A 27,785-nucleotide genomic window follows, 5' to 3' on the forward strand; every position below is an offset into this window, starting at 1 on the left:
CTGCCTTCGTGGATTGCGGATCATCATTGAACTTTATTGACTCTGACTTGGTGGCCAGGTGTAAGTTAGGGACAGTTAGGTTGGAGACTCCTATTCACATTGTTGCCATTGACAAAACACCACTGGTTAAGAATAACGTTATGTTTCATACTGAAGAGTTTCTCCTTAAAGTGAGTTCCTTACACCAGGAACACATTTCATGTTTTGTGATGGACAACCTGCCTGCGGGACTGTTGTTGGCGTTCCCCTGGTTACAATTGCATAATCCTGTGATTAATTGGGAATCTCGTGACATTGTTAAATGGGGTCCCTATTGTTTTGAAAAATGTCTTGTTACGGTGTCTGTGTCGTCCGTGGGTCTGGATGGTATTCCGGAGTGCCTGAAAGACTAAACGGACGTTTTCTCCGAAAAAGAGGCTGAGGTTTTACCACCACACCGCCCATTTGATTGTGCCATTGACCTGGTTCCAGGTGCTAAATTTCCCAAAGCCCGCTTGTATAACCTTTCGGGTCCAGAACGGGCCGCGATGAAAGAATATATTTCCGAGAGTCTCCGTAAGGGACACATTCATCCTTCTGTTTCTCCCGTGGCGGCGGGGTTCTTTTTTGTAAAGAAAAAAGACAGTGGTTTACGGCCATGCCTCGATTTTCGTGAGTTAAATAAGATAACTGTGAGGAATATGTATCCCCTTCCACTTATTCCTGATATATACAACCAGTTGTCCAGAGCTAAGTGGTTTTCAAACTTAGATCTACGGGGAGCGTATAACCTTATCCGAGTCCGGGATGGAGATGAGTGGAAAACCGCTTTTCTCACTACAGAAGGGTTGTTTGAAAATTTGGTCATGCCTTTCGGCCTGACCAATGCTCCAGCGGTTTTCCAAAATTTCATTAATCATGTGTTCTCTGATTTCATTGGACGTTTTATGGTGGTATATTTGGATGACATATTGATCTATGACCTTTGGCTTTGACTGACCACTCATCTGTTTCTCCCTCCTGTGCCTCGTTTGCCCGTACTGTGTGCGACCTCCGTTTTGCCTGACTCTGAGTTGTTGTATGGTGTCCTGTCATCTCTGAAAGCAGGACGCTAAGCCCCTCCCCCTTGCAGTCACATGACCATAGGTCCTGTGCCAGCTTGCTAACTTCAATGTCCTCAGGTCCTGTGCATCCTTACTTTCCGGCGCTGACAGGATCCTGACACCGATAGTTTGAAGCACACATTGTCACCTTTGTTGCCCTGCTCCACAGGTATCTTTTAGCACTGTTTCTGTACTCAGGACACGCGCACTGGCTCAGTGAGCGAGTGTAGTGCGGTGTTTCTGACAGAGTTGGAAGGGACCTCCAGAGTCATCGTGTCCAACCCCCTGCTCAATGCAGGATTCACTAAACCATCTCAGACAGATGTCTGTCCAGCCTCTGTTTGAAGACTTCCATTGAAGGAGAATTTACCACCTCTCATGGCAGCCAGTTCCACTCATTGATCACCTTCACTGTCAAATTTTTTTTCTAATATCTAATCTGTATTGTCTCCCTTTCAGTTTCATTCCATTGCTTCTCGTGTTGCCATGTGCAAATGAGAATAATTTCTCCTGTTTTGTAATAATGTCCCTCAACCAGTGATAATGTCTTCTCTTCAGTAATAATGTCTACAATCCTGTAGGAAAGTCCTCCATCCTGTAATAATGTCCCTCAGCCTGTAATAATGTTGCCAATCTTGTAATAATGTCCCCTGTCCTGTGATAATGTCCTCACTCCTATAATAATATCTCCTGTTCTGTACTGTCCCTCAGCCTGTAATAATGTCTCCAATCCTGTAATAACATCTTTCACTCTGTAAGAATATTCCGTCCTGTAATCATGTCCCTCATCCTGTAATAATGTCTGTCACCCTTTAATAATGTCCCCTGTCCTGTAATAATGTCTCCAAGCTTGTAATAACGTCCCTTGTCCTCTAATTATGTCCCTCAGCCTGTAATAATATCCCCATCCTGTCATATTGTCCCTTACCCTGTTATAATGTCCGTCACCCTTTAATAATGTCTCCAAGCTTGTAATAATGTCCCCTGACCTGTAATAATGTCTCTTGTCCTGTAATAATGGTCCCCGTCCTGTATTAATGTCCATCAACCTGTAGTAATGGTCAACTGTACTGTAGTAATGTCCCCATCCTTGTACCATTTTATAGAAATGTCCCCAACCTTGTCCCCTTCTTGAAACAATGTCCCCCATTCTGCTGCTCTTTACATGGACATAAAAAAAAATTCTCACCTGACCTCGCTCCCTCGGCAAACAGCGTCTTCTTCCTCCTCCACAGCCAAGGCGCTTAGTAATGACAACATGTGCAGCTGCGCTGGGTCACCCACGTCAGCTGCTGACCTCTTATTAGCCAGAGGATGGTATTGGTACTGCAGTGCAGAGAGCTAGTTATTTCAATTGAATGTGTGCGCGACAACCCACATTCAGTTGAAAAGAAGCGCTGACGTCGGAAGGCCCTTGGCTCGTTGGACGCGATTGTTTCAGGGGTCTGAGGAATGATGCCCAATGGAGCCTCAGGGCCACATGTGGCCCTCGGGCTGCGTGCTTGAGAACCCTGCACTACACAATCCATGCAGTCTATGTGTGACAATTTACAGTTCTATTACATCATTTTTTATACCAATGAGCATGTGCTATAGACTGTCATGATTCATGCTGGATCATGACAGATAAATGCACAAAGTAACCTTTTTTTTCCTAAGCTGTGCTTAAGGTGTTTTTGCCCCCGGTGGCCATTAGGATTATTGCACTGTGTGTCGTTTGTTCTAAGTTTTCCCCCTGGTGGTGGTGAGCGTCATTGAACTCTAGTTTCTTTTGTTTAGTGCACATTATTAAAATGCAGGTGTGATTGCTGGCTCTGCTATAAAAGAGTCACAGGTGTTGCAATTGGTTCTGGGTCGCCCTCGCACACCCAGGGCAGCGGGGTACTCGGTACCCGGCCGGTGTCAAGGCGGGAATGTGTCATAGCAGTGGTGACCCGGTCCGTGGCCCTGGGCGCCCAATATCAATGGCGGTGATGTTATTGGTGTTAGAGTTTATATGAATAGTTTGTGACGCCACCTGTGGTGTTTGGCAAGTAAGATGTTGAGCCAACGCTACATGCAGCTCCGCTGGGACTGATGGTGTGGTGCAGCAAAGATGGTGTAGCTCCCCACAGGTGGAGCTGTAGTCCCAGGGCAGTGTAGGTGCAATGGATGAGGAGAGGCGCAGAATGGTATGGAGGCTGGTACCCAGGTATAGTGGTGCGGGAATAACTGGAGGACACCCGAGTATGCGGTTCCAAAGCTTTACTCACTGTTTGCAGTTCACACAACTGCCTGCCTCCGTACTGTGTTCTCCAGGTCAGGGCTCCAGCCAACCTCCTGGCAGGATAGGATTCTCCCTTCCACACTCCGTCAACATGTACCTTACTGAACGACTCCTCCAATGCGCCTTTAGGTGCGAAGCACTCCAGTACTTAGTTACCCTGGAATGCCTCTCTCTAGGTGTTCCTAGTCTTTACTTGTATGACAGACAGCTGTAGCCTGCTTCGGGGACTCCACTCTGCGTCCCGGCTCTCTATTCAGTTGCTGTTGTGTCCCAAGTCTATGATGGGAGCAAGGCATTAGTGGCTCACTACTCCTCCGGTGTCTGTTGCCGGACATAAAGATCCAATCAACCTCGGGGACCGGGCCCCGGTCTTTGCGCTCTCTGGACTAGAAGTGTTCTCTATCTTTCTTCAACCAGCTTCCCACCGTCCTTCTATTCTCCTTCGTTCTGATCTGTTCTATCTCTCTCTTATGGAATGTGTAGTCTCCAGTCTACGTCTCTTTCTCCTTCTCTTCCTTCCCTAAGGAGCTTGTTCCACTAATACCAGTCCTCAGCCTCTCCTGACTGACTGCCTTCCTCCGCCTTGAGCTCCTCTCAGGCTGACCTGCTGTCAGCCTGCTCTCTCTCTCTCAGACCCTCATCTGACTGACCTCAATTCCTACACCTTCCCTCTCTTTTGTATCATCTCTCTCCACCCGCCTCCCAGCACATCTCGTGTTACGAAGCAGGGTTCCACGAGGGGTGCTCTGCTAACCCCCAGCCTGAAGCTGTTAGGTGGCCCCACTGAACTATCTTGTGTGTGGAATGCAGGTGTGGAGCATGGTCAGGAGTTCCCACCTTACCTGGATGGTGGGGCACTACACCTTAGGAGAAGGTGCAGTACCTCTGTGGTGACTGAAGCCTCAGGGGCGCCACATACCCCCCCATTAAACACAGCACGTCCGCGGGCTGTAAGACAACAAAAGTACAATACAGGAACACACAAAAAAATTTTAAATGCTATTCAACAATACTTATCTAATCTTCCTAATGTAGGAGGCACATTTCTTAAACGTTACAAACAGGATAACTTCCTATCTTAGTATGAAAAATGTACTTAAGTGCAACTCTCAATTCAAAGTGCTATACTCAACACATTTTCTGTATTACATTTTCTATCAATTATTCTCTTTTTCTTTTTCTCTTTCTACTGGACGCAAGACACTGACCATCTGTACTAGGCCTGTCACCTGTCACTTTCAATTCTTCAGTCTTTATTCAATTCTCACATTCTATCCTAATTCTCTGTATCAAATATTCTATAAAAGACATTTACTTTTCACAAGACACAACATTATCAAATACGTTATCATAAAACATTCAAAATTCTTGTAAGGTGCTGAACACTGCTTCCAGCCGGGCTTTCTTGCATTGTTCCTTGAGGTAGACATCATTCTTCGAAAAGTGTCCATGCAAAAACATTATCTTCGCAAAGTGTCTCTATATGTAAAACCAAGAAAGGGCACCTAAAGAGGTGCAACCTATTTACAAGAGAGTTTTGGATCATACAGCGTTCATGATCTCCACAGTTCCATTTGTAGAAAAATACTGCCAATCAAAAGTAGGCAACAAAAGTGCTACCATAAAAACATGATAGCAAAACAGGGCACAACTGGTGCAAACAAAACCCTCCTGGGTAACGAGATTTAGTAAATTTGTAATTCTTAGTGCTGATCACCTCCTGGGGTTCTGGAAGCTGAACTGGAACTGGAATTATTCTCAGAGGTGGTATCATCGTCCCGTTGACTACTGGCTAGCCGCATATACTCACTCTCCCATAGAGAGGAATAGGGACTGGTGGGGCCCAAAGAAAGGGCCATGGAGATTTCCACTGTCTGCGGGGATATGGGTCCCTCCAGTTCCATAGGAAGTTCAGGAGATGCTGCCGCAGCCCGAGGCCGCCAGCCAGGAACAACTTGATCATCTCCCCCCATAGGCACTGCAGCCGGGGATCGTCGACGAAGGTCAGTGGGCCCGTTCCTATCTGTGGGTTCCGCTCCCAAAACCAGGGTCAGACCGGGGGTAGCGATCATACCTGGCGTTTCCAGCCGCGGTTCCGGCTCCGGTTCCTGGTGGTAGATGGCAGCAGCCGTAACTCCCAGAGACCAGTGGAGTAGGCCGTAGTTGGATCCGTGCCGGGACCAGGCCGGTCTCAGCTGGGGTTGATGGCGGAGGCCGGTGCCACCGCGCCCGGTTCGGGCGTAGACGCGGTCCTGGTCCTCCATTCTGTTCCAGAGCCCTCATGTATCTCCTCCGGACGGGGCTCACCCAATCACAATATCTGTTGTGATGCGGTGGTGGACACAGCTGAGGACGAATCAGCGGTCGCAGCCTCCGCGTAGGTGGCCTAGGAGCGAGTGACTTCCTGTTCTTCTGTCTTCTCATCTGCTTTCATCATGGCGTTCTGGCGTTCTTCTTCTTGCTCCGCCCTTCTGCTCGCCACTGGCTTTCTCTGCCCCTCCTTCCGGGGGCGGCGTGTTCTTCCCGCGCCTCCATACCAAGCCAGTATACGAACCCCTTGGGGGGGTGGGCCATGCATCGGTCACATAGTAATTCAGGCGGATACGGCCCAATACTCTTCGCGGTCTTTTCTTAGGACCTCCCATCTCTTCACGCCCTTCTTCTCCGCGCCAGCGGCCATTTCTAATGTCCATTTTACAGTCTATTAAGTTTGGTCTTCTGCACATTTTCAAAAGTTGTAAATCCAAGGCACACAGAACCCAATGGCATCAGGTCTCGTCATCCTGTTCGTGACGCCAAAAATTGGGTCGCCCTCGCACACCCAGGGCAGCGGGGTAGTCAGTACCGGGCCGGTGTCAAGGCGGGAATGTGTTACAGCAGCGGTGACCCGGTCCGTGGCCCTGGGCGCCCAATATCAATGGCGGTGATGTTAATGGTGTTAGAGTTTATATGAATAGTTCGTGACGCCACCGGTGGTGTTTGGCAAGTAAGATGTTGAGCCAACGCTGCATGCAGCTCCGCTGGGACTGATGGTGTGGTACAGCAAAGATGATGTAGCTCCCCACAGGTGGAGCTATAGTCCCAGGGCAGTGTAGGTGCAATGGAAGAGGAGAGGCGCAGAATGGTATGGAGGCTGGTACCCAGGTGTAGTGATGCGGGAATAACTGGAGGACACCCGAGTATGCGGTTCCAAAGCTTTACTCACTGTTTGCAGTTCACACAACTGCCTGCCTCCGTACTGTGTTCTCCAGGTCAGGGCTCCAGCCAACCTCCAGGCAGGATAGGATTCTCCCTTCCACACTCCGCCAACATGTACCTTACTGAACGACTCCTCCAATGCGCCTTTAGGTGCGAAGCACTCCAGTACTTAGTTACCCTGGAATGCCTCTCTCTAGGTGTTCCTAGTCTTTACTTGTATGACAGACAGCTGTAGCCTGCTTCGGGGACTCCACTCTGCGTCCCGGCTCTCTATTCAGTTGCTGTTGTGTCCCAAGTCTATGATGGAAGCAAGGCGTTAGTGGCTCACTACTCCTCCGGTGTCTGTTGCCGGACATAAAGATCCAATCAAACTCGGGGACCGGGCCCCGGCCTTTGCGCTCTCTGGACTGGAAGGGTTCTCTATCTTTCTTCAACCAGCTTCCCACCGTCCTTCTATTCTCCTTCGTTCCGATCTGTTCTATCTCTCTCTTATGGAGTCTGTAGTCTCCAGTCTACATCTCTTTCTCCTTCTCTTCCTTCCCTAAGGAGCTCGTTCCACTAAGACCAGTCCTCGGCCTCTCCTGACTGACTGCCATCCTCCGCCTTGAGCTCCTCTCAGGCTGACCTGCTGTCAGCCTGCTCTCTCTCTCTCTCTCTCTCTCAGACCCTCGTCTGACTGACCTCAAATCCTACACCTTCCCTCTCTTTTGTATCATCTCACTCCACCCGCCTCCCAGCACATCTCGTGTTACGAAGCAGGGTTCCACGAGGGGTGCTCTGCTAACCCCCAGCCTGAAGCTGTTAGGTGGCCCCACTGAACTATCTTGTGTGTGAAATGCAGGTGCGGAGCATGGTCAGGAGTTCCCACCTTACCTGGATGGTGCGGCACTACACCTTAGGAGAAGGTGCAGTACCTCTGTGGCGACTGAAGCCTCAGGGGCGCCAAACTTCCATGTAAATAATAGAGAGAAGCAGCATCCAATCCGGGTAAAAAAATTCTTACAACAATTTATTCTAAGAATTTTTTCACCCGGATTGGATGCTGCTTCTCTCTATTATTTACATGGAACCTTTATGTCCATTTGGGTCTCTGGACTGGAAGCGTGCATCTCCTGAATAATCCTGTTTGTGCTGTCGGCTGTCTTTTTCATGCATAGGTGTTGCAATTGGGTCGCCCTCCCAGGGCTGTGGGGTGCTCGGTACCGGGCCGGTAACTCAGGGGGGAAGGTGTCACAGCAGCGGTGACCCGGTCCGTGGCCCTGGGCGCCCAAGTAAACAAAAGGGGAATTGAATGATGGAATAAAGTTGAATGGTTCGTGACGCCACCTGTGGTGTTCGGCAAGGGAGTTGTTGGGCCGACGCTGCATGTAGATCCTCTGGGACTGGTGGTATGGTGCAGCAAAGATGTTATAGCTCCCCACAGGTGAAGCTGTTGTCCCAGGGCAGTGTAGAGAAGCGTTGCAGGAATTTTGCAGTGTAGGCACAGGGAGGTAGCGGTGCCAGGTGTGTGGCGCAGGAATGAGTGGAGGACACCAGGGCATGTAGTTCCAAAGCTTTACTCACAGTCTGTTGTACAAACAGGTGCCTGCCTCCGTGCCGTGTCCTCTGGGTAAGGGACTCAGTCAACCTCCAGGCCAGATGGAATACTCCTTTCCAACACTCCGCCAACATGTGCCTTTCTGAACGTCTCCTCTTATAGCGCCTTTAAATGAAGTACTCCTAGTACTGAGTTACACTGGAGTTCTCCTGTCCGATGTTCTTATGAACTCTACTTGTACGGCAGACAGCTGTAGCCTGCTTCGGGGACTCCTTGCTACTAAGTCCTGGCTCACTATCCAGTTGCTGTTGTGCCCCCAAGTCTTGTGTGGGAATAAAGCGGTCACTACTTCTATTCCTCCGGTGTCTGCTACAGGACCATTAGTATCCATACAACCTCGGGGACCGATCCCCGGCCTTGCTCTTAGAACTTCTAGGAAGGGTTCTCTTCTAACCCACGTCCTCTGTTCTCTTTTACTCCTCACGTTCCGTACTAATCTTTCTTTCTATGGAAAATCAAGCTTTCAGTCTATGTCGCTCTCTCTCTTCCTGTCCTGTGCCTGCAGCACTTCCATCTATCTATCCCTCTCTCTGGGGATCTTCTTCTCTCACTGCTTACTGACTCACCAACTGAACAACTGACCACTATCCTAAACTCTTCCCGCTTGCTTTAATGTAAACTAAGCTCCACCCACCACCCAGCACGTTTCGTGTTCCAAGCAGGGAGCCACCAATGGGTGCTTTGCTATACTCCAAGCAGGGAGCCGCCGAAGGTGCTTTGCTACATTACTTTGTGGTGTGGGGTGCAGGTGTTGGAGTGTGGTCAGGAGTCTCCACCTTACCTGGATGGTGGGGCACCAGACCTCAGGAGGAGGTGCAGTACCTCTGTGGCGACTGAGCCTCAGGGGCGTCACACAATCAGTGTTGATGATAGTGTTCATTTCAACCATCCTTGGTGGAGGAAGGAGCTGGAGAGCAGCTCTGACAGAGCCTGGTGTGAAAGGAGTCATAGGGGATTTCCTTAGCTCTGAAAGAGCTTGGTGGCAGCTATTCAGGGGGAGAGCTGCATGCTGGTGGTGGACTCTGTTGCCAGGAGCAAGTGCAACAGAGTAAAGCTAAGTTGTGTTTCCCCGTTTGTGTTTTCTCCTTAGTGTGTATTAGTACATTGGTGGGGCCAGAGCCTGCGCCACCCAGCTCCCTAGCAAGGGATAGGTGTAGGGTGTGCTAGGGCGACAGGTTCATGATCGGCGCCCGGTGCGGAACCGGCATAGGGAACGTTAGGAGCAGTAGAGACACTGACTCAGGGAAGTGCAGGAGGTCTCCACGTCCCCTTTCCCTATCGCAGGGCCCACCGTTGTAACTGTTTTTCCCTACCCCTTGTCTTGTTGTTTTAGTTACCGGCCTGTGAGCCGTGTCACACAGGACAGTATCATGTGCCCGGTTCTGTTGCTCCAGTACCGGCCTGCTGGTCGCATCACACAGGACGGCTCCACGTGACATAGACCAATGATTATCAACTTCCAACTGAGAATCCCTAATAAAGCAATTAGATAACAAAAACAAATGTTAACCAAAAAAAGTCTATGCACACATTGCCAGTAGAGGCTCTTTCTGAAGCCTCTTTTGGTATTACCCTCATTCAGTGGAAAAAATAGTGAAGCATGCCACATTTCTTTCCATCAAAATGGTGGATACCATGTACTTCTAGAACCACCATTATTAAATATAACAATGGTATAACTGGTCTCTACTGAGTTGCAGGGCACTTGGTGCCAGTGAGAAATGTGTAAGAATAAGTGACACCTATTCATACGAGTACACGACGTATGCCTAAGTGATTAATTTGAATCATAAACGGTACATATTACCATTTTCAGTAAAAGTCTCGTAAGGAAGCAACCCTCATTAGACTTCCAAAAGGCCATAGCCCCTTTAGGCTACAACTCAGAAATCTGTGTGACATGGCATCCCATTATATAGAGATCATCCTGCAGAAAGGAAGAGGAGGATGCCCCTGTTGTCTAACAATAACAAAGTTATGTTCTTCATGGATTGTGCAATAGAGAACTAGTTTTGTGGAGGTTACAAAGACCTAGAGTGGTGGAAATGCATATACTCTGTTGTATCCAGTGCAGTTGAGGGTAATTGCTAATGGGACAACTGTTTTTTGTTTTTTTTTTAATTCCAGTTATTTGTTTTTAAAAGCACCATTAATTCTATGGCGCTTTACATGTGAAGTTGTAGAGGATCTAATGGGTGGTTGTGAATTGTCAGGGTTAGCAGCATTATTTATCTAGCATACGTTGGAAAGGAATTGACAATGCTGTTTTTGGATTACATTTATGTCTCCTCACTTGACAGAATTCAGGGTGGTGGCCGGTTCTGATGGTTATTTTGGTGGGGTAAAATGGAAGAGGGGTGGATAGGGGCCAAAGATCTATGTGAGACCTGTTTCACACGTCCTGATATTTCCAGTAATGGAAAAAAACGATACCGGAGATGTCCGTGTGTCAATTTGTCACATTCGTGTAGCATCCGTGTGCTATCCGTGTGTACCAGCTGTGTGTGATCCGTGTGCTGACTGTATGCTGTCCGTGTGTCCGTGTATTGAAACAATTTGTTTCAATGTTAACTCACTCTATAAAACTGTTTCAATAGTTAAACCCTTCAGTGAACACTGTTAAAAAAAGGCAAAAAACAATGCTTTATCATCATACCGCCAAACAAAAAGTGCAATAAAACGAATATAAATAAAATGGTACTGCTGAAAATGTTTCCGCAAAAAAACAAGCTGACATACAGCTCTATCAGCATCAGCATAAAAATACAAAAGTTATTGCTCTCAGAATAAAGCGATGCAAAAATATTTTTTTTTCTATAAAGTAGTTTTTATTGTGTAAAAGCGCAAAAACATAAAAAAATATAACTTGGGTATCACTTTAATCGTACTGACCTGAAGAATGAAGCTACCTTGCCAATTTTAGCACACGCAGAACGGGAAAAAGAAAAAAAAAGTAATTCCTGAATTGCTGGTTTTTGATCATTCTCCCAAAAATCAGAATAGAAAGAGATCAAAATATGTCATGTGCCCAAAAATAGTACCAATAAAAATGTCAGCTTGTCCTGCAAAACACAAGCCATAACATGACTCTATCAGCCAAAATAAGGAAAAATTATAGCTCTCAAAAACAAGATTTCGCAATAAAAATAGTCTTTTAGTGTGTGACAGCAGCGAAACGTAAAAACTGATATCAATCTTGTATCGTTGTAATCGCACTGACCCGAAGAATAAAGTTGCCTAATCATTTATACCGAACAAGGAACGGCGTGAAAAATAATTAAAATCAATTCTTCACATACTGTTTTTCATTCTGCCTCCCAAAGATCGCAGTAAGATCACAGTTATCCTGCGCACAACGCTGAGCGCTTACACCTAGCTTTCCGTGTAAATCTCTGAAATATGTGATTCAGACAGAACCCCAGCAGAAGATTCCTTATAATGAGGCCGATGGAGGCACTGTGGACGCTGTCTGACCTGTGATCCAGCGGTGTCAGTCTCTTTAGGCTTGCTTAAAAGTGCTGTCAGCCACAGTTTTGCACACTTCTGAAAAGAAGGACCCCGCTGAACATAGGCAAGACGGAGTCCAGATTAACAGATTAACTCTGCTGCCTCATTATAGTGAATGGGTCCATCGGATTGAATTCATCTGTCACGGCACTCGGAGATTTGGATGGAAACCCCGATGGAAGTGCTCAGCGTAGAGTAATGGATAAATGTGATCATAAATGTTATGTAAGATGTTCCCAATAAAAGCTTCAACTCTATCCACAAAAAAGCAAGCCCTCACTCAGGTCCATCAACTGTTAACAGAAATATAAGGGGCTTCCACATTACTGGTAACACAAAGGCTCTGAAAAAGTAAAATGGCTCCTCGCCCCCAAAAGAAATTTAGCAAATTCTCCGCTCCCAAATCCAAAAGCTCCCCCTCCCTTCTGAGCCCCAGTGTGCCTAAACCACATTTAGCGCCCACATATTTGGCATTTCTTTAGTGATGAGAGCCCACCTAATATACAGGTGTGTGTCTCCAGAAGCATGAGCTGGCACTACAACGGCAATTTGCAGTTTTCACTCAGCAATATCCGCTGCTGCTTGTTATTGGAAAACACCAATGGAGTCAAAATCGTCACTACATCTGTAGATAAATTCCTAAAGGGTTATAATTTCCAAAATGGGGTCACTTAACGGGGAATTCTGCTTTTCTATCACTTAGGGGCTCTTTATATGGAATCCGCAAACTGTTCTAGGAAAATCTGCGTTCCAGGAGGCAAATAGCATTTCATCCCTCCCGAGTCTCTCCATATGACTAAGTAGTACTATACAGCTACAAATCAGTTATTACCACGTTCAGTAGAAATTGTGGCACAAATTTTGGTGCTGTTTTTACCGATTTCTCAGTATGAAAATGTAAAACTTGGGGCTAACACACAATCTTGGTGGTAAAAATATAAATTATTTTGTCTTCACTGCCCAAAGGTATAAAAGTCTGTTACACACTGGTTTAGTTTGTTAAATGGGGTCACTTATGGGTGGTTCTGCTTTGTTGGCAACTCAGAGCTCTGCCAATATAACATGGCACCCTCAAACAAGTGCAGCAAAATCTGCACTAAATGGCATTTCTTCCCTTCTGAGCTTTGCATTGTGCCTCAAAAGTAGTTTTTGAAGACATATGGGGTATTGGGAAACTCAGGAGATGTTGCACAACAAATTTTGGGGTCTATTTTCTCCTGTTACCTTTGTGAAAATACAAAATTTGGAGCTAAAAAAGATTTTTGCAGGAAAAATGTGATTTCTTTTTTTATTTTCACGGCTTAGCGTTAACTTCTGTGAAGCACCTGGGGTTCAAGGTGTTCAATACACATCTAGATAAGTTCCCAAAGGTGTCTAGTTTCCAAAATGGTGTCACTTGATGGGGTTTTCCACTGTTTAGGCATATCAGGGGCTCTTCAAACGCGACATGGCATCCGCTAATTATTCCAGCAAATCCTACATTCAAAAAGTCAAATGGCGCTCCCTCCCTTCCAAGCCTTGTCGTGCACCCAAACAGTTGTTTTCCTCCACATATGGGGTATCTACGCACTCAGGAGAAATTTCACAACAAATGTTATGGTGCAATTTCTCCTGTTACCCTTATGAAAATGCAAAATTTGGAGCTAAAAAAGATTTTTGTGGGAAAAATGTGCCGTGTGCCCAAACAGTAGACTTCACCCACATATGGGATATCGGCATGCTCAGGAGAAATTGCACATCAAATTGTGTGGTCCATTTTCTCCTGTTACCCTTGTGAAAGTAAAATAAATTAGGTCTAAAGGAGAATTTTTGTGAAAAAAAAGTAAATGTTTATTTTTTCCTTCCACATTCCAAAAATTCCTGTGAAGCACCTGAAGGGTTAATAAACTTCTTGAGGGTATGTGCACACGCTGCGGATTCTGCTGCGGATCCGCAGCGGATTTGGCCCTGCAGGTCCGCAGCAGATTCTGCTGCGTTGTACAGTACCTTTATTTCTTATGGAAATAAAAAAACGCAGTGCACATGCTGCGGATTTTTCCGCGCGGATTTGCTGCGGGTTACAATCCGCAGCATGTCAATTCTTTGTGCGGATTCCGCTGCGGTTTCCTACCTTCACCATTGTGAGGTGAGAAACCGCAGGGCAAAACCGCAGGCTAGTCCGCAGGTAAACCGCAGGTCTTTTGACCTGCAGATTTACCAGCAGATTTTACAAAATCCGCAGGGAGAAATCCGCAGCACTAAAAACTACGTGGGCACATAGCCTAAATGTGGTTTAGAGTACCTTGAGGGGTGCAGTTTTTAGAATGGTGTCACTTTTGGGTATGTTCTGTCATATAGTCCCCTCAAAGTCACTTCAAATGTGAAGTGGCCCTTACAAAAAATGGTTTTGCAAATTTTGTTGTAAAAATGAGAAATCGCTGGTCAAATATTAACCCTTAAAACTTCCTAATAAAAAAAATATATTTTTCAAAAATTGTGCTGATATAAATTAGACATGTGGGAAATGTTATTTATTAACTATTTTGTGCGTTATGACTCTCTCATTTAAAGGGAACTGTTGTGAGTTCATTTTCCCCTTCATCATTGAGGTCTGATGAACTCCCTCTTCTGGTGAAGGAAGGTAGTGAGGCTGATTACAAAGCACCTGAGCAGAATGATGATGACTGGGTGACTAGAATTGCTGACTGGATATAAGGCAGACGACGCCCTTCTGCCTTGCGGGTGATTACTCTGAGGGATTCTTGGAGACCAGTCTGATTCCTGCTCCTCAAAAGCTAAGTTTTCTGCTCTACTTTTTGCATTTGTGTTTTGGTTTTGTTTTGCCTTGTTTTTCTGGATTTCTGCCTTTCCCTGCTGGGTGAGCTGAATTCCTTTTTGCTCTGTCTTCAGAAAATACCTGAGTACTGATATAGTCTTTTTGAAGCCTAGCGTCTTCAGGGCTTTTTTCCCTATCAGTCTGTTGGCTCTTGTTTTTGAGAGGGTTTTGGCGGATTGCTGACAGCAGCTTTTCTATTCTGTCCTATTTAGTTAGCTGGGGCCCAAGCTCAGCCCAATCATTTGCTCAGCCTATCTTTCTATCTGTGTGAGTGTTTTTTCATCTTGCTTCACCGTCATTATATGTTGGGGGCTGCCTATTGCTTTGGGGTCTGCTCTGGGGCAGTTTAGATTTCCCTTTCTGTCTTTAGGCTATGTAGTTCTCCGGCTGTGATCGAGGGGTCTAGGGCACCGTAGGAACCCCCCACGGCTACTGCTAGTTGTTGTTGTTAGGTTCAGGGGTCTGCAATCCGATAGCTGCCAACTTCTCTGGTTTTCTGGACTTAGCTAGTATTTCTGTTTTTGCCTCCTACGGTGACTCATTCATAACAGGGAACCTGTCAGCAGGATTATGCATAACCTACACACAGTGTCAGGTCAGCACCATTATACTGAATAAAATGATACCTTGGTTGATGAAATCTGTCTTATGGTTATTTCTTCATCTTGCTGGAGAAGAAAAAAAAAGTCCTCCTCTAAGATGGTGCCGCCCGCTCATGCACAATAGCAGCTGTCGGCTATCTTCGAGAGCTGCTCCTGCGCAGGGGCAGGCGGCGCCATCTTAGAGGAGGACATTTTTTTTTCTTCTCTAGCAAGATGGCGCCGCGGGCCGCTGCACAACAGCAGTTCTCGAATCTCTACAAACCGATAGCTGCTACTGCGCAGGCGCCCCGGCGCCATTTTCAAAATTACTTTTTTTTTTTAGTCGCTAAAGTAAATCTGCAAAAGGGATTATGTGCACAGTAACCATGTGACTATGCTGCAGCGCAGGTGCCATGGCCAGCACCTGCTTGCAGAAGCGTTTTTTTTTTTTTTCTTATTCAGTATGTGATGGTATTCATTAAGCAAATTAGGGGCAGGTCACTGAGGGATCAGTGACCTGTCAGCAGTCTGCTTTATGAATAGCTAGTCACAGCACACATAAACAAACCCCGCCTTAGGACACAAGCATATCATTAACACAAAATTGAAAATAAAGATTAAGAAACAACCATAAGACGTATTTCATCAACCAAGGTATCATTTTATTCAGTATAATGGCACCGACTTGGCACTGTGTGTAGGCTACTATGCATAATCCTGCTGACAGGTTCCCTTTAACCCCTTTCTGACATCAGACGTACTATCCCGTCCATGGGACCCGGGCCCGTATGCCCATGGACGGGATAGTACGTCTAGCGCGATCAGTGGCGCCAACGTGGTGAGCGCCGCTGATCGCGGCCGGGTGTCAGCTGATTATCACAGCTGACACCCGGCACAATGTGTCAGGGGTGGTCACGGACCGCCCCCGACACGTTAACCCCTTGTACACCGCGATCAAACATGATCGCGGTGTACCGGGGGTTAAAGGGAAGCATCGGCAGGGAGGGGGCTCCCTCCGTGCTTCCCTGAGCCCCCCACGGCAGCGCAATGTGCAGCGCTGCTGCGGGGGTCTCTTTCCCTACAGGCCCCCGAATCCAAGATGGCGACGGGGGCTTTCGGGGGCCTGCAGGGAACTGACTTCCTCAGTGCCTGCAAAGCGCAGGCATGAGGAAGTCTGCAGTAGTGCCTGTGACAGATCGCTGATCTGTCACAGTGATCTGTGATGTGACAGATCAGCGATCTGTCACGGGACAGTGAAGTCCCTCCTGGGACTATGTAATAAAGTTAAAAAAAATTAAAAAAAAGTGTTAAAATAATTAAAAAAAAATCGCCAAATAAATTAGAAAAAAAGAAAATATTCCCCCAATAAATCCATTTTTTGGAAATAAAAATAAAAAAAAACAATAAAAGTACACATATTAGGTATCGCCGCGTCCGTAATGACCCACCCTATAAAACTGTCCTATTAGTTAACCCCTTTAGCGAACCCCTTAAAAAATAAAAATAAAAAACGAAGCAAAAAATAATGATTTATTATCATACCGCCAAACAAAAAGTGTAATAACGCGCGATCAAAAAGACGCATATAAATATCCATGGTACCGCTGAAAACGTCATCTTGTCCCGCAAAAAACGAGCCACCATACAGCATTATCAGCGAAAAAATAAAAAAGTTAAAGCTCACAGAATAAAGTGATGCAAAAATAATTATTTTTTTATATAAAATAGTTTTCATTGCATAAAACCGACAAAACAGAAAGGTATCGCTGTAACCGTACTGACCCGAAGAATAAAAGCGCCTTATCAATTTTACCGCACGCGGAACGGTGTAAACGCACCCCCCCAAAAGAAATTCATGAAACGCTGGTTTTTGTTCATTCTGCGTCCCAAAAATCGGAATAAAAAGCGATCAAAAAATGTCACATGCCCAAAAATAGTACCAATTAAAACTTCAACTCGTCCCGCAAAAAATAAGACCTCACATGACTCAGTGGGTCAAAATACGGAAAAATTATAGCTCTCAATATGTGGTGATGCAAAAACTATTTTTACAATAAAAAGCCTCTTTTAGCGTGCGACAGCTGCCAAACATAAAAACCGCCATAAACAGTAAATCAAACCCCCCCGTTATCACCCTCTTAGTAAGGGAAAAATAATAAACTTAAAAGAAAATGTATTTATTTCCATTTTCCCATTAGGGTTAGGGCTAGGGTTAGGTCCAGGGCTAGGGTTAGGGCTAGGGTTAGGGCTAGGGTTAGGGCTAGGGTTAGGGCTAGGGTTAGGGCTGAGATTAGGGTTAGGGGTGTGTTGGGGTTCGGGTTGGAGTTAGAATTGGGGGTTTCCACTGTTTGGGCACATCAGGGGCTCTCCAAATGCAACATGGCGTCTGATCTCAATTCCAGCCAATTCTAAGTTGAAAAAGTCAAATGGTGCTCCTTCCCTTCCAAGCTCTGCCATGCACCCAAACAGTGTTTTACCCCCACATGTAGGGTATCAGCCTACTCAGGACAAATTGCAAAACAACTTTTGGGGTCCAATTTCTCCTGTTACCTTTAGGAAATTAAAAAATTGGGGGCAAAAATATCATTTTTGTGGAAAAAAATGATTTTTTTATTTTCACCTCCGAGCGCAATAAACTTCGGTGAAGCACTTGGGGGTTCAAAGTGCTCACCACACATCTAGATAAGTTCCGTGGGGGGTCTAGTGTCCAAAATGGGGTCACTTGTGGGGAGTTTCAATAGTTTAGGTACATCAGGGGCTCTCCAAACGCACATGACACCCGCAGACCATTCCATCAAAGTCTGCATTCCAAAACGTCACTACTTCCCTTCCGAGCCCCGACGTGTGTCCATACAGTAGTTTTCTCCATATGTGGGGTGTCAGCGTACTCAGGACAAATTAGTCAACAACTTTTGGGGTTCAATTTCTCCTGTTACCCTTGGGAAAATAAAAAATTGGGGACTAATTGATCATGTTTGTGGAAAAAATACGATTTTTTTATTTTCATGCCCTGGCATTATAAACTTCTGTGAAGCTCTTGGGGGTTCAAAGTGCTCACCTCAAATCTAGATAAGTTCCTTAGGGGGTCTAGTTTCCAAAATGGGGTAATTTGTGTGGGGTTTCCACTGTTTAGGTACATTAGGAGCTCTCCAAAGGCAACATGACACCCGCAGACCATTCCATCAAAGTCTGCATTCCAAAACGTCACTACTTCCCTTCCGAGCCCCGACGTGTGCCCATACAGTAGTTTTCTCCCACATATGGGGTATCAGCATACTCAGGACAAATTGGACAACAACTTTTGGGGTCCAATTTCTCCTGGTACCCTTGGGAAAATAAAAAATGGTGACTAAAAGATCATGTTTGTGGAAAAAATATGAATTTTTTATTTTCACGCCCGGGCGTTATAAACTTCTGTGAAGCACTGGGGGGTTCAAAGTGCTCACCACATATCTAGATAAGTTCCTTAGGGGGTCTAGTTTCCAAAATAGTGTCATTTGTGGGGGGTTTCCACTGTTTTGGTACATCAGGGGTTTTCCAATCGCGACATGGTGTCCGATCTCAATTCCAGCCAAAAACGTCAAATGACGCTGCTTCCCTTCCGAGCTCTGCCATGTGCCCAAATAGTGGTTTACCCCCACATGTGGGGTATCAGCGTACTCAGGACAAATTGCACAATAACTTTTAGGGTCCTGTTACCCTTGGGAAAATAAAAATTGGGGTGAAAAGATCATTTTTGTGGAAAAAATATGATTTTTTAATTGTACCGCTGTACATTATAAACTTCTGTGAAGCCCTTGTGGGTTAAAAGTTCTCACCACATATCTAGATAAGTTCCTTGGGGGGTCTAGTTTCCAAAATGGGGTCACTTGTAGGGGGTTTCCACTGTTTAGGTACATCAGGGCTCTCCAAACGTGACATGGCGTCCGATCTGAATTCCAGCCAATTTTGCATTGAAAAAGTCAAACGGCGCTCCTTCCATTCTGAGCTCTGCCATGTGCCGAAACAGTCGTTCCCCCCCACATATCAGGTATCAGCGTACTCAGGACAAATTACACAATAACTTTTGCAGTCCAATTTCTTCTGTTACCCTTGGTAAAATAAAAAAAATTGAACCTGAAGTATTTTTTTTGTGAAAAAAAGTTAGATGTTCATTTTTTTTAAATATTCAAAAAAATTCCTGTGACGCACCTAAAGGGTTAATAAACTTCTTGAATGTGGTTTTGAGCACCTTAAGGGGTGCAGTTTTTAGAGTGGTGTCACTTTTGGGTATTTTCTATCATATAGACCCCTCAAAGTGGCTTCAAATGTGATGTGGTCCGTAAAAATAAAATGGTGTTGCAAAAATGAGAAATCGCTGGTCAATTTTTAACCCTTATAACTTCCTAACAAAAAAAAATGTTGGTTCCAAAATTGTGCTGATGGAAAGTAAATATGTGGGAAATGTTAGTTATCAAGTTTTTTGTGTGCCGTATCTCTGTGATTTAAGGGCATAAAAATTCAAAGTTGGAAAATTGCGAAATTTTCAACATTTTCACCAAATTTCCATTTTTTTCACAAATAAACGCAAGTTATTTGAATGAAATGTTACCACTATCATGAAGTACAATATGTCACGAGAAAACAATGTCAGAATCACCGGGATCCATGGAAGTGTTCCAGAGTTATGACCTCATAATGGGACAGTGGTCAGAATTGTAAAAATTGGCCCGGTCATGAACGTGCAAACCACCCTTGGGGGTGAAGGGGTTAATAAGTATGATTTTTAAAAAATACATTGGCTAATGGCATCAATATACATTCCTTAAACATATGCACTAAGGGTTTTTAATAAAGTAAATGAGTTTGTAGGGTACCAAGGGAATCCAATACTGTTACTATTGAGGGACTGTGAGGGATCTCACTGGGGAAGGGGGACGTCGACATCACTCACCTCGGGGAGGGGAGAAAAGGACCCGCAGGAATCTGCTCTCTGGAGCCACCACTTGCTCCAAGTCAGTCAGGGAACTGCTCCGAGGGCAAATAGATGCCGGAAAGGCTTCCCTTATATGTATGAGTTAGTGAGGTGCTCCCAGTGAGGGGGCATATATATCACCAGTCCAGGCTGGGGATATATACACCGGGGTTCCCCAACTCCAGTCCTCAAGGCCCACCAACAGGTCATGTTTTCAGGATTTCCCTTGTATTGTACAGGTGATGCAATTATCACCTGGGCAATACTAAGGAAATCCTGAAAACATGACCCGTTGGTGGGCCATGAGGACTGGAGTTGGGGAACCCTGATATACACTACCGTTCAAAAGTTTTGGGTCACCCAGACAATTTTGTGTTTTGCATGAAAACTCATACTTTTATTAATCAAATGAGTTGCCAAATGAATTTAAAATCTAGTCCAGACATTGACAAGGTTAAAAAAAAAAGATTTTTATTTGAAATACCGGTAATAATTTTCTCCTTCAAACTTTGCTTTCGTCAAAGAATGCTCCCTTTGTAGCAATTACAGCATTGCAGACCTTTGGCATTCTAGCAGTTAATTTGCTGAGGTAATCTGGAGAAATTTCACCCCATGCTTCCAGAAGCCCCACCCACAAGTTGGTTTGGCTTGATGGGCACTTTTTGCGTACCATACGGTCAAGCTGATCCCACAACGGCTCAATGGGGTTGAGATCTGGTGACTGCACTGGCCACTCCATTACAGATAGAATACCAGCTGCCTGCTTCTTCCCTAAATAGTTCCTGCATAATTTGGAGGTGTGCTTTGGGTCATTGTCCTGTTGTAGGATGAAATTGGCTCCAACCAAGCGCTGTCCACAGGGCATGGCGTTGCAAAATGGAGTGATAGCCTTCCTTATTCAAAATCCTTTTTACCTTGTGCAAATCTCCCACTCTACCAGCAACACCAAACCATCACATTACCTCCACCATGCTTGACAGATGGCATCAGACATTCTTCCGGCATATTTTCAGCTGTTCTGCATCTCACAAATGTTCTTCTGTGCGATCCAAACACCTCAAACTTTGATTCGTCTGTCCATAATACTTTTTCCAATCTTCCTCTGTCCAATGTCTGTGTTCTTTTGCCAATATTAATCTTTTTCTTTTATTAGCTAGTCTCAGATATGGCTTTTTCTTTGCCACTCTGCCCTGAAGGCCAGCATCCCGGAGTCGCCTCCTCACTGTAGATGTTTACACTGGCGTTTTGCGTGTACTATTTAATGAAGCTAACAGTTGAGGACCTGTGAGGCGTCGATTTCTCAAACTACAAACTGTAATGTACTTGTCTTGTTGCTCAGCGGGGCCTCCCACTTCTCTTTCTACTCTGGTTAGAACCTGTTTGTGCTCTCCTCTGAAGGGAGTAGTACACACCGTTGTAGGAAATCTTCAGTTTCTTGGCAACCTCTTGCATGGAATAGCCTTCATTTCTAAGACCAAGAATAGACTGTAAGTTTCACTTGAAAGTTCTTTTTTTCTGGCCATTTTGATAGTTTAAGGGAACCAACAAACGTAATGCTCCAGATTCTCAACTAGTTCAAAGGAAGGTCAGGTTTATAGCTTCTCTAATCAGCCAAACTGTTTTCAGCTGTGCTAACATACTTGCACAAGGGTTTGAAAGGGTATTCTAACCATCCATTAGCCTTCTTACACAGTTAGCAAACACAAAGTACCATAAGAACACTGGAGTGATGGTTGTTGGAAATGGGCCCCTATACACCTATGAACATATTGCATTACAAACCAGACATTTGCAGCTACAATAATCATTTACCACATTAGCAATGTATAGAGTGTATTTCTGAATCATTTAATGTTAGCTTCATTGGAAAAAAACTGTGCTTTTCTTTCAAAAATAAGAAAATTTCTAAGTGACCCTAAACTTTTGAACGGTAGTGTATTTAAAACTCCTGGCCATTACTGCCAGAGTTCCTCACTAAAACAATACGGTATTCTGCAACCAGTTCCTCGTTCGACATAAGCCCCGTCCGACAACAGGCTTATATCAGGTCAGAAACCAACCCACGTAGCATACAATTGACCAACTGAGCGTGCGGGCGTGGGGATTCGTGAATTGAGATAAAAGAGCAGCCAAGATTAATTTTATATTTAATCGCCAAAAAGTTGCACTAGAAATATACAGTTATATATTTACAAGAACAATATACAAGTATACAGTCACAAGTGTAGTACAAGGATAGGGTATAGATAGGTTGAAATTACCATGTTATGTAGCATGTTACCACAGGAAGATGCTGATGGATCACAGGTCCAAATCTTAGTTACAGGCTTTCCTGGGACCTCACAGGAACTTTAATAAAGTAATGGTAAAATGGATAGATTTGGGGGAAGTAATAATAGAAAAGAGGGGAAAAATAAGAGATTGATTATTAAACTTAATAAATTAATTGGGTTGGCTAGATATTTGGAGGAAATTAAATCCAGAATGTAGGAGTTTTTCATGTTTATCTATACAGAAAGAACCCAATCTCAAAGATTTTTGATTAAGGAGTAATTATGCACTGATTATAGTACAGAGAATGAAATATGAATCTAAAGGCCTGTCCAGCTATTCACCATTGGGGGTTTTGTGTGGGATGGTCAGTATACAGGACTTCAAAAGATTTAAAATTAATCTATTTCAGTTGGAGCTGTTGGACACATGGGATAAGATGAAGAAGGAAATAGAAGGTTATTTTGAGTATAAATGTCATGGGGATACCACGACAGAAAGGAGCCAGAAGACTAAGATATCTCGTTTCACGTACTCCTGCACTGGTTAGAAGTACTTCACCATCATATTAAAGCAGTGTTCTCCTTGCTAGAAGTGCAAAGGTTTATCTGTTCAGTTGAAGCTCCTGGAGCTTTCATACTTGGATTGTCTCAGCTGTTTAGTGTTGGCCACTTTCCTTTGCTATATTTGCTCAACTCTGGCATTTAGGGATTGCCAGTGTTAGTTTTCACTGCCTGGTTCTGGATTTGGAGGTGTTGTTCGTGGTTGTAGATGGTGTTTGGAGATTGATCAGGAGATTGTTGCTTGAAGTTTTGTCTGTGTGCACATCCTCATCCTCTATTTGGTTTCTCCTTCCTTTAACTCCCCTGCATCCCTCTCTGTTGTTTGGAGAGTGTATTTTGTATAGCTGGTATTTTCATTTATTCCTCTCAGTCTTCCCTTGTTTGGTTAGTGCCTTCCCATACATTTCAGCTTCCCACTACCCTGGGTAAGGGAGGGGACAGATCAGGGTAGATAGGAGCATAGCACGTCATGAGAACCCTGTGTCTCCACCTTCAGGAGTTATCCGGGGGACAGGGATAGACCAGGGTGCCCCTCGTCCTGGGGACCTAGTAAGGGCCCAAAGTCCCAACATCTGCGTGACATTAACACTGTCCCATACCTTTTCTATCCATTATGGATCCCATGGCTGCTCTGGCAGGTCAACTGCAGGAACTCAGCCTGGAGGTGGCCGACTTACGCACCGTTGTTTTGCAGCACTCAAACACCATGTTATGGACTGACCTGAGTTTGAGTAGTGATATTGCAACCAATAGGGGCGGCACCAGAAAGTAGCGTCATCAGGATATAGCCAGAGGTTTGTACATGGAGCAGCAGTGTAGTTGGAAGGATAAGCTGGAATCGTAGTCAGGATATAGCCAGAGGTCGGTACACAGAGCAGCAGTAGGATGTTGAGGATAAGTGGGAATCATTGTCAGGATATAGCCAGAGGTCAGTACACAAAGCTGCAGTATACTTGGGAAGATAAGCAGGAAATGTAGTCAAGATATAGCCAGAGATCGGTACATGGAGCAGCAGTAGGATCTGGAGGATAAGCAGCAGGTGGGAAGAAGCTAGCCTAAAGTCTGGGAGCTTAATAGTCTCACAATGAAGGAAGTGCAGTGCCAGGTTAAGTAGGGTGCTCAATAATCTTGCAATGAAGGAAGTACAGTGTTAGGTTTATTTAAGTAGGGTGCTCAGTCAGGAGATCACAAGGTAAACACATCAGGAACTTGGGGTAGAGACATCAGGAACTCAGTTTGCTGTTTTCATGGAGGCCTGTAAACTATTTTAAATTACATACTCCTCAGGTACCAAGGAGCAATGGGTGGGGATTGTAATTTCTTTCCTCCAGGGTGACCCCCAAGCCTGGGCAATTTCTTTCCCGTCTGACTCTTAAAGGGGTTTTACAAATAGCGATATCGCTAGCAATATCGCTAAAACGTCACTAATTTTGTGACGTTATAGCGATATTGCTAGCGATATCCCTATGTGTGATACTTACCTCCAACCGGCTCCCCCGCTGTCCATCCCTGATCGTGCGAGATCGGGCGGCTCCATTTCTCGTCGTCAGCTTCCTGCTGGGCTTCCTGCTGTGTGAGACAAGCGACGCTGGACGCGGGCGGGAGGATGTCAGGATCGCTGTGTGTGAAAGGTGAGTATCGTGCGCTGCGTCGCTGCTGCATCGCTGTGAGATCTTTCTGTGTGAAAGCTCACTAGCTCACTAGCGATCATTTAGCGATGCACCAGCGATCCTGACCGGGTCGTATCGCTGGTCGTATCGCTGGTGCATCACTAAATGTAAAAGGGCCTTTAGTCGCTTCTGACAGTTGAGGAAGTTTATCTGATTCTGGGTCATATATACGACAACCCTGACTGTGTCTTTCTGGCCAAATCTGCCCTACGCCAGCTTCTGCAGGGAGACCAGCCAGAGGAGGAATATTGTTCTGAATTCCGTAGGTGGTGTACGGATACTAAGTGGAATTAACCCGCGCTACGTAGCCAGTTCTGTCGGGAGATTTCAGTGAGGATAAAGGATGCCTTTGCCTTGTATGAGACCCTGAGTTCACTGGTGGCGGCCATGTCTCTGGCTCTCCGTGTGGACCGCCGTCTTCTCCAGAGACAAAGCGACACCTCAATTTTTGGGGGGCATGGGATAAAGGGAACCTAGGGCTGAGTCAACCGAGGAACCCATGCAGTTGGGGGGAAGACTCGTTTTAGTGGTCCTCCTGCAGTTTGGCGTAAAGGGGGAGTGTGTTTTTTCTGTGGTGAGAAGGGTCATTTTGTGGGTACCTGTTCTTCCCTACAAAATCAGAAACAACCACCGGAAAACTAAGGAGCCCGGGTTGCAGGGAGGTTAGCAACCCTGGTGAACATATTTCCTCTATGGGTAGGTCTCAATTTTTTTTACCTGCCAAGATCCATTTTGGTAAAACTAAGGTGATTACTTCAGCCTTTCTGGACAGTGGGCCCTGATTTAATCTGATTGATGCCTGGTTTGTCCAGGACCAGGGTCTCAAGTCACATAAACTATCTAGACCTATTGTGACACTATTCACTTCTTACGGGTAAGCCGAGAGTAAGGGCCCCGTCACACATAGCGACTCACCAGCGATCCCGAAAACGATATCAACGTGTCAGGATCACTGGTGAGTCGCTACATGATCGCTGGTGAGCTGTCAGACAGCTTCACCAGTGATCAGCACCAGCGACGCCGCGCGCGGCGTCACTGTGTACTATAGTTACCAGAGCGCTGAAGCAGGGAGCTGGTAACTAAGGTACACATCAGGTTTCTAAGGGACGTGCGTCACTTAGAAACCCGATGTGTACCTTAGTTACCAGCTCCCTGCATCAGCGCGCTGGTAACTAAGGTACACATCGGGTTTCTAAGTGACGCACGTCCCTTAGAAACCCGATGTGTACCTTAGTTACCAGCTGATCGCTGGTCTTCCGCCTGTCACACGCAGCGATGCGTGCTGGCCAGCGGGAGACCAGCGATCAAAGAAATGACCAGGGCTTTCCAACAGCTATTAGCAATACCGGCAGGGGGGCCAGTCGCTAATAGGTGTCACACACAGCAATCTCGCTGGTGAGATCGCTGTTGCATCACAAAACTTGTGACTCAGCAGCGATCTCGCTAGCGAGATCGCTATGTGTGATGGGGCCTTAAGAGTGGTCAGGGAGTCCAAGATCAAAAGCCAGGAGGGTACGTCAAACAGAAGGAAGAGACAAAAGCGTAGTCAGGTAACTTTCTGAGGTCAGAGGATAATGGATCAGAGCTGAAGGGGTTAAACAGGCAGATGGTCAGAATAAAGTCCAAGGCCAGGCAACAGATCAAGCATATAGAACTCAAGGCACAGGGAGCACAAAGCACAAACCTCACAAGATGAATGTAAGTCTGGCACTGGTCTGGGAGAAACTGCTGAGTTAAGTAGGCATGGCAATTACCCTGGATAGTGAACACCTGAGACAGCCGATGCCTCCCAGTCACAGATTGGCTAGTTGAGCTGTCAATAAACACATTGACAGCTCAGCACGCCCGTGAACCAGACTGGATAGTCATGCTGTCAGTAACTGCATCCCAGACACCCTGTGGGGTGGAACCGTGACACCTATACACATATTCGCCATTGACTCTGCACTCTTGAGCCAGGGATATTTTACTCAGGTTGTCCGAGGGATACATCTGCAGGTAGGGTCCATGCACTTGGAATTAATTGATTGCTATGTGCTAGAGGGCTTTCCCTCTCCTGTGGTTCTTGGACTATCGGCTCACGCTGCAGAATCCCGTAGTGGACTGGCAGACTCGGGAGGTGGTACGATTGAGTGGGTACTATCATGAACACTGCTTGAGCACTATGCTAGCCAGAATGAATACCCAGTCTCTGTCAGAATACCTGTCTGACTACGGGGATGTGTTTTCAGAACATGGGTGTCAAGAACTCCCTCCTCATAGTTCTTATGATTGCCCCATTAATCTTATTGCTGGGGCTAAGTTGCCTAAGAGCAGGTTATATAATACTTCTGGAACAGAGAGGCAGGAAATGAAGGACTATATTGCAGAAAGACTGGCAAAGGGTCATATCAGACCTTCCTCATCTTCCATTGCAGCAGGTTTTTTCTTTGTTAAGAAAAAATATTGGGGGTAACGACATTGCCTAGATTTCAGCGAACTTATTTTGATCACGGTCCGTGATCCATATCCTCTCCCTCTCATCCTGGACCTGTATAACCAGATTGTTGGTGCAAATTTGTTTTCTAAACTGGACCTCACATGGGCATGTAATCTCATTCGAGTTAAGAAGGGGAATGAGTGGAATACAACCCTTAATACATCTGAGGGACATTGTGTAAACCTTGTGATGCCATTTGGGTTGACTAATGCTCCCACCATCTTTCCACACTTTGTAAATTACATTTTTAGTTACCTAGCAGGTAGATTTGTAGTGGTCTATCTTGATGACATATTGATTTATTTGCCTGACCTCGAGTCACATCAGGTACATGTCAGGCAGGTCTTACAGATACTCTGAGACAATAAATTATTTGTCAAACCAAAGAAATGTGTGTTCTCAGTTCAGGAGATCCCTTTTTTGGGTTATTTCTTATCGTCCACCGGTTTTTGCTTGGATCCGGCAAAAGTCCGGGGGATGCTAGATTGCCTTAGTCCTGAGGACTTAAATGCTGTTCAAAAGGTGTGAAGACCATTAATATTAAATTAAGATATAATTTAATTCCAATTATTTGTATCCTATCTGGCTTGGCATTATAATACCCCCTTTCCTTTGTCCAGCTGGGACTCAGCAGGAAGTCCAATATTCTCAAAGCCTCAAGGAGAAAACACCCAGCTCAGTGGGGGGAAGGGGGGTGTCAAGCTTCCAAAGGCTTGCAATATAGAGTCATGCTGAAGCTGCCAAAGAACATACTAGAAACATAATTTCATAAGGAGGTATGCATCCTAGCCTGACCAAATGC

This window comes from Dendrobates tinctorius, unplaced genomic scaffold (assembly GCF_039654945.1).
Source record: "Dendrobates tinctorius isolate UK_male_01 unplaced genomic scaffold, ASM3965494v1 ptg000098l, whole genome shotgun sequence".
NCBI classification, from domain to species: Eukaryota; Metazoa; Chordata; class Amphibia; order Anura; family Dendrobatidae; genus Dendrobates; species Dendrobates tinctorius.